Genomic DNA, 8,192 nt, shown 5'->3' with positions numbered 1-8,192 from the left:
TTGTTTTACTTGGATCCACAATCAAGGCCCAAGGAAACAGCAGTCAAGAAATTAAAGGATGTATTGCATTGGTCAAATCTGCTGCAAAAGGTCTCTTTAAAGTGTTCAGAAGCTAAGATGTCACCTTGAGGACTTAGATACACCTGACCCATCCCATGGTATATAAAATTGCCTCATATGCATGTGAAAGACAATGAGTAAGGAAGACTGAAGAAGTGGTGTCTTTGAATTATGTTGTTGGCTGAAGAATACTGAATATGTCAAAAGAATGAATCAATCTGATAGGACTATTGTTGTTGTTGTTAGGTGCCATTGAGTCGGTACTGACTCATAGCGACCTTATGCACAGCAGAATGAAACACTGCCCGATCCTGGGCCAACCTCAGTATTGTTGCCACACTTGATTCCATTGCTGCTGCTACTTGGCCAATCCATTTCGTTGGACTATAGGGTAAGACTATAGGATGAGGAATGATACAGGGAGGTATAGATTCACAGCCTCGGAGACAACTCTACAGGGTCGCTATGAGTCGGGGCCGACTCCATGGCACCACACCACCACCACTATGCACTCCTGAGAACAATCAACCATATGAGATCAGAAGGGCAGCATTTGCTCAGAAGACAAGAATGGATAGGAAAGAAGGGCAAATGGAAACAGTAAACACAAGAAGGAAGTGGGAAGGATGTTGTTACATTATGAGGATTACAGTCAATGTCACAAAACAAAATGTATATGGATCGCTGTATGGAAAACCGATTTGCCATGTAAATTTTAATTCAAACCACAATAATATAATAAAAAGTGTCTTGGAGGAAGTGCAGCCAGAAAGCTCCTTGGAAGTGAGGGTGGGGAGACTTTGTCTCATGTACTTTGGACTTGTTACCTGGAAGGACCAATCCCTGGAGAAGGTCATCATACTTGGCAAAGTAGAGGGTCAGTGAAAAAGAGGAGTCCCTCAATGAGATGGATTGACACAATGCCACAATGGTTTCAAACACAGCAACGATTATGAAGATGGCGCGGGACCAGGCAGTGTTTCATTCTGTTGTACACAGGGCTGCTATGAGTTGGAACTGAGTTGACAACACCTAGCCATAAGTCACTTTGAGAAGCCCTAGGGTTTGAGAGAACATTTCATGAGAAAGACCTGAGATAGAGCAAGAAGTAGCAAGCCCAGGGAAAAATCAGGTGCTTTCTTTTGTAAATCATGTGAATCAGTTTTGCCTTTTATCATTACTTCTTTATAACAAATGCAATTTTGACACATAGCATATCAAGTCTTCCACTTCCCTATACCAAACTGGTTTTATTTCAGCATAGGAATACTTTCTCTAAAGGAACATGGAGACACTGTGCACAATAGAACTTCATGAATCCAAGCAGGGAACACCAACACCACACTCCCTGCCTGCTGGACCCCCTTCACCTTTCCCTCCCGACTCCAGGTCATAACGAGAAATGATTAACTATGAACTGATCTGTTTTTTCTCTAAAAGGACAGGAGTTGTTTGAGGAGTCTAACTGGGAAGAGTTCCATGAATAATAAATGTAGTCTTTGCTTTTACTATACGCATGTCCGAGCATTTCTCATACATGGTCCTATTCAACCTAGCTACAAGTTATTATTTTCATTTTGAAGCTAAAGAAACTGAAGCAAAAGGGTTTTAGTTATTTCCCAGGGACATGGACTGGTATGACAAAGCTTGGTGTTGGACCCAGTTGATCTGGTCTTATAAAGCGAGGGAGACCTGTCAAAGAGCAATTCGATTCATCTGGATACGGGCTCCAATAGAGGGCTTGCGCTAAGTAAGAACTGAGGGAAGGCTGATGTAGGTGGTGAGCCCAGCTTTGCCTGGGAGAGTCAAAGTTTCATAGAAGGTGAACAATGATACATGTCAAGAAAGCAGGTACCTCAAGTAGGTAGTCCATAAGAATCACCAAAAAGCTTTTTAAAAAGGCCCCAAAGAGCCCATTCCTGGGCTTCTTCCCAGACATACCGAATCAGTATGTCAGTGGGAAAAACAGAATCTCCCTATATTTCTTCAACAGCTTCCCTGAAGCCAGATGGAGCCCCTTAAAGGGATACCATACAGCTCCTTAGCACCCCTGTTCTTGGAGTTGCATTTGAGGTCCTCTGAATGGAAGGCCAGAGTCCTGTCTGCTACTCTGGGTGCCTAGCTGGTCCACAGGCCAGGGTCCCATTATCCAAGCAGAGGCTTCCTCATGACATGACCTGAGCTGCTGGCACTTGTTTACTGCCCTCTGCCCGGGACTGTGCTTACAGAAACGATTTCTTTGTGGAAACACACGACAGGGAGCCTGCTTTGGCCCCAGGCTTCTGTTTCATAACTGCTTTTTTATTGGAGCAGTAAGAAGTAGCACATCATTGTTCTTCTGCGCCACATTTTCTCATGGACCAGGAAAGCAACAAGCACTTTGTGAAATGAGAAAAGCCTGCTTTGTTGTCTGAGGACCGGGAGGTGAGGCTCTAAGGAGAAAGTCCTTTCACAGATCATAAAAGAGACACACCACACAAAGCAGGCTTGCTGCGGATGGGCGGGAGGGCCTGGGATTTGCACCTCTTCTCTAGCTTCATCAAGGTTTGACATGTTTCAGCAGTAAAGCAACCTTAGCAGGGTGGGTAAAGGCTTTGACAGGATCTTACTCCTGCCAGAGCTGTTTCCACTAGAAGAATCATTCTGAGCTGATTTTTACAAGACCCATTTTTTATGTAATCATGATGTTTCTGGAAAGCAGAGTGCTCATCCAGTGTTTGAGGGCCCCTTGTTGCCTTAGGAAACCTTGGTATTCGTAATATCGCAATTAATCGTGTGCTTGCCTGTGTGTTGTCTGCGTCTCCCTGTGACCTGCGAGGAGATGACAGGGCTCAGTGAGTCTGCCTTCCCTTTCCTCAGGCCACACGGCACAGCCCAGGTAGATTCCTCATGCCTGTGTTCTTAGTAAGTTATTCCGGGGTTGTTAGAATAATGTTCAGTCCTAGGCTTCACAAAATCTGAAGTTCTGCACATTGGATTTTCTTCAAGCAGATCACAGAAATGAATTCTTAGCAGTTGCCACAGCCTAATAAAGTGTGTATACAACTTTCGAGATGGATATGCCATTCTAACATAGTTACATCTCCCCCTCCCCCTCCCCAATACAGAAGTAAAGAAACAAGTTGCAAAATTTCCCTGTATTACTTCGCTCTTTACCCCCAGGCAATTGCTCTTTTTGGAACAAGGATTCTCAAATGTTAGTAAGCATCAGAATTCTTTGGAAGGTTTGTTAAAACAGATTGCTGGGCCCCAACCACCCCCAGAGATTCCGAGTCAGCAGGTCTAAGGTTGTTGTTGTTGCTGTTGTTAAGTGCTGTGGAGTCAGTTCCGATTCATAGCGACCCTGTATAAGGTTTCCGAGGAGCAGCTGGTGAATTTGAATCCCTGGTCTCATAGTTCAAACCGTGCTTTATCCCACAGTGCCACACCAGGACAATTTGCATTTGCATTACGTTCCCAGATGATGGCAATGCTAGTGGTTGTTGTTGTGAAGTGTCATCGAGTCAATTCTGATCCACAGCAGCCCTGTTTAGGGTTTCCAAGGAGAAGTTGGTGAGCTTGAACCACCAACCTTGCAGTTCAAACAACTTTGCAGTCTGACACATTAGCCAACTGTGCCACACCAGGACTCCAATGCTAGTGGTAGGGGACCTCATTTTAAGACTAATTGTCCAATGCATACACAGACATATGAGGATAGTGGCAGCTCAGTGGTACAATTCTCACCTTCCATTTGTGACTCAGGTTCGATTCTCGGTCAGTGTACCTCGTGTACAGCAATCACGTATCTGTGAGTGGTTGCTTATAGGTGGTTAGGATGCTGAACAGGTTTCAGTGGAGTTTCTAGACTACAATGGACTGGGGAGAAGTGCTGGTGATCAACTTCCAAAAACCAGCCAATGAAAACCGTGTAGATCCGAACGACCCAATCCCCAATAGATTGTGGTAATGGCACAGGATTGTGGTAGCGTAGTGGTTACGAACTGGGCTGCGAACCGGAAGGTCAGCAATTCGAAACTACCAGCCGCTCCGCGGGAGAAAGATAAGCGATCTGCTCCCGTAAAGATTTAGAGCCTCGGAAACCCTATTCAGGGTCGCTATGGGTCGAAACCGACTCGACAGCACTTAACAACAACAACAACAATGGCACAGGATTAGGAAGTGCTTTGATCTATAATGTGTGGGATCTCCATGAGTTGGGAGCTGACTCCGTGGCAACAAACAACAATGGCAGTAACACACATGTACACACACAGAGATTTTAATTAATGGACTTATTTTTATTCATAGTTTTGAAACTTGTTTGTTTTCATTTATCAAAATATTTTGAACATCATTGAAAATCTAAAGATTTGAACTCTACATAATTCTTTTTAATGGCTGTACAGAATTTTATGGTAACTGGGAGCTATTAATGACAAAGAAGAGATTCAGTTCTCCTGGTTCAAAAGCATTAGGGTTTCTCTGGGAATAGAATTGGAGTCTTCTTGAAGTAGATGAACTTGAGGTGTATCTTGAATGGTATAGAGGTAATATGGAAGGCTTATCCATTCAACAGCCATGCCTCAATCTTACTGCAGAGGTGCTATATGTCCATTTTCCCGTATGTTTAGGGAAGGTGCTTCCTACCCCAGCCACATGGAGTGAATCTTATTTGGTTCAAACAATTCATGGTAATTCCTCAGGTAGTGATTGGCTTAAGCCAATGGTACCCGTAGGGAAGTATGCTAGGAGGCAGGGGAGGGCTTCTGGTAGAGGCTGCCTGCCGGAAAGGGATGCATGGGAAGAAAAGCCCCTCCTCTCAGTTGCCATGAATACATGAGACTCTGGAATTGCAGCCACCATCTTGCTACTGTGAGAGAGAAGATAATCAACATGCCAAGGTTGGTGGAGTAGAGAGGTAGAAAATATTTAGGTCTTTGAGGATGTCATCAAACCTGTGAATTAACCAACTCTGGAAAGTAACTATCCCCAAACTCCCAGTACATAAGATAAGAAACTTGTAAGTCACTTTTGGTTGAGTCTTCGGTTACTTGCAGCCTGAAACATTAGCAGAAGCAGGTGGGATGACTCCTTCCTGGCTTGCAGTCTTGGGGTCACAATGGGTACCATTCATTTCTCTAAAATCAAGCCTCTAGACTGTGGGGTGTATTACTGAATACCAAATCTGTAGTCTGGTCTGATGGAGAAGTGGGTGGATCAGGAGCTGAAACATGGGCTGGCCGAAACATACTCATGTTAGACCAGGGAAGTACCCAGCATTTCAAGGACTCATTAGCATCCCAAGTGGAAAAGGCCATCATCCGGATCAGAAGTCAGGCAGTTGATGTAATTGAATGGAATGCGCCAAATATTTCCTAGTTAGTTATGTAGAATATTCTTTTCTTCATTAAGAAAGGTGGTTGTTGCAGTTGTTTGTGCTTTCGAGTGGATTCTGACTCCTAGAGACCCTATAACACAGAGGCCCATGAAGGCTATAATCTTTACTGGAGCAGATAGTCGCATCTTTTCGCCTTCAGGTGACTAGTGGAATTTTGAATACTGTGCAGGTTATGAGGCTGACCATCTGGAAGTAAAACCTTGTGGTAGAGGCATTTGGAGTTAGGAGTACAGAGTGGGTAGGGGAAGACTAGAAGAGATGCAGGGAGAAGGAGATATGGGAGTTTGGGCAAGGTCGGTGGTTCAAGCTTACCAGTCGTTCTTTGGAAACCCTATATAGAATCGCTAAGAGTTATAACTGGCTTGACAGCACTTAAAAACAAAACAACATTCCTGACCTTAAATTGTGAGCATTTCCCCCCACATCACTGAAAGCTCTTTGAAGTCCAGTGCCATGATCCTTAGGCTCTTCTGTTCTGTCCGACTGAAACTTACCAAACCTTGGCTGGTAGCTCTGTTTGTTCTGTTATATATGTTTGTTCTGTTATATATGTTAACCTGTCAGGCGTTAGTAGTAGAATGTCCGCATCTCATGTTCAGGATGGATGGGAAAGAATACAGACCAGAAAGAAAGAAATCTAAGGAGAGTTAAAAAACAGTAATAATCATTGCAGACTTTACGTGAAACGAAAATCACACTTTGGCTTGCTTATTGTTGACCATCATTGAGAAAGACCAATTACTAGAAAAGGATATGGTTGGTAAAGTAGTAAACCTAAAACCCGCTGCCATCAAGTCAATTCCGACTCACAGCAACCCTATAGGACAGAGTAGAACTGCTCCTTAGGGTTCCTGAGACTGTACATTTTTACAGGGACAGACAGCCTTATCTTCCTCTCTTGTAGTAGCTGGCAGGTTTAAACCATCCACCTTGTGGTGAGCAGCCCAATGCTTAACCCAGCCACAGTCCCACAAGGGCTCCTGGGGTAGAGAATCAATGAAAAGGAGGGAAAGCATCAATAGCCAGAACACTGGATTCTAACACAGAGTAATCATGAAGATGGCACAGGACTGGGTATCCTGTTACACATTAAGTTGCCATGAGCTGGCGCTCACTAGATGGCAACTAACAACAACAACAAACTCCAACTCACATCATACCCTGAGTGTGGTTCCTTTCAGGAAGATTCGATTCAATAAGTATTGAGCCCTTCCTAGGTGTAAGCCATCCCTGCTCCTAGATGCCTTATGGGCTCCGGCTGTGATGTCTCTTCTCTCATCTTCTGCTAATGCTGTTCTCAGGTGGCCAGGTTAGGAGTGGAAGAAAGGGTCCAGGCACATCCATTCCAAGTTCTGGAAGTGCTAACTGAGCAATGCTTGTAGAAAGCAGTTAGTTAAGGCTCCTGAGGCCCTAAAGCAGTTAGTGAGTGTTGCCTGCTCCAGGGCAGGTGCCCTCGGGACCAGCTGGAAGGGGTGTGAGTGAGAATGGTCTGCCCAAGTTGCTCAAGAATGTGGTTGTCACCCAGTTTTTGTCTATTCTTCGTGTCTGTCACCACTCAAGGCTCCCTGGTTTGGGGGTGAGGGGCAGACGCACTGTACCTGCTTTGTGACTACGTGCGTCTCCCTAAGGGTGTGTTCCGTGCCTTGTGCAATGACTGCTGAGTCGCTGGGCACAGATCTGAATGCATTTCCCAGGCAGCTGGCATGATGAAACTTGGCTGGCCTGGCTCCCCTGCGGACTCTTGGCTTCACTCATCTCAACTGTATTTCCTTCACAGACACTTGACACGGTAGTGGGAACTGACATCAAAGATCATTCATAACACACCTGTGTTGAGATCTCACTTTGTGTACAGGTAACAAGATTCCCAGAGATCAATGAGAGTGAAACCAACAAAACAAACAGACTTATAATGCAGATGGTTTGCTTGTAATAACTAATACAATAGTCTTTATTGAGCGTTTTCTATGGACCAATGTGGGCTAGGAACATTTAAAACTCATGAAACCTACCTGAGTTAGGTACAGTTATTACCTTAAAAGTTAAGGAACCTGTCCAGGGTCCACAGTGTTAGACTGGGACTTGCTCACAAGTCTGGGCATTTGACCATGAAAACTTGTTCATAGGAACTAACCATAAAATAAAACATTAGACAAAGTTTTAAGCATGGTCTGCCAAGTAACAGTTATATTCTAAAATGCTTATGTTTCCATTATAAATATTAATAAGATATACAAAATGATAGAAAAATTATTGATGACTCATCATCTAGAGAGTTTAGAAGTTCTTATTACATAGCTTGTACTTCTAAACTTACAGAATATACTGTTTTTTTACATAATTGCCACAATATTGTACATGTAACTTTGTACCCTAACCTTTCTCTTACAGTAAACTGTAAATATTTTTTCATGTCGTGAAGTGTTCTTCATAAATTATTTTGAATGTTTGCATTATAATAAATTGAATGATAAAACATATGTTGTTTAACCATGTAGTCATTGAACATTGAGGCTATTTATAATTGTTATCCAATTAAAAAAGAGCAAGATGGCAAATAATTTGTTGAAGAAAAGATTTTTAATCTTTGGGGATTTTCTTGTTTGACTGTATGGAATTATGGGATCAGTAATCATATTCACTGCTCTTCTATAGTTGACCAATTACTTTCCAGAGATTTTTAGCTATCTATAGTCCAGCTTTATTACTTGTCTGTCAGTTTGTCGCTTGTGTGATGTTTGTTGTTGTTGTT

The sequence above is a fragment of the Chrysochloris asiatica genome, unplaced genomic scaffold, assembly GCF_000296735.1.
Source record: "Chrysochloris asiatica unplaced genomic scaffold, ChrAsi1.0 scaffold00052, whole genome shotgun sequence".
Taxonomy (NCBI): Eukaryota; Metazoa; Chordata; class Mammalia; order Afrosoricida; family Chrysochloridae; genus Chrysochloris; species Chrysochloris asiatica.
The sequence above is the reverse complement of the archived record's forward strand: the minus strand, read 5'-3'. Positions refer to the sequence as shown.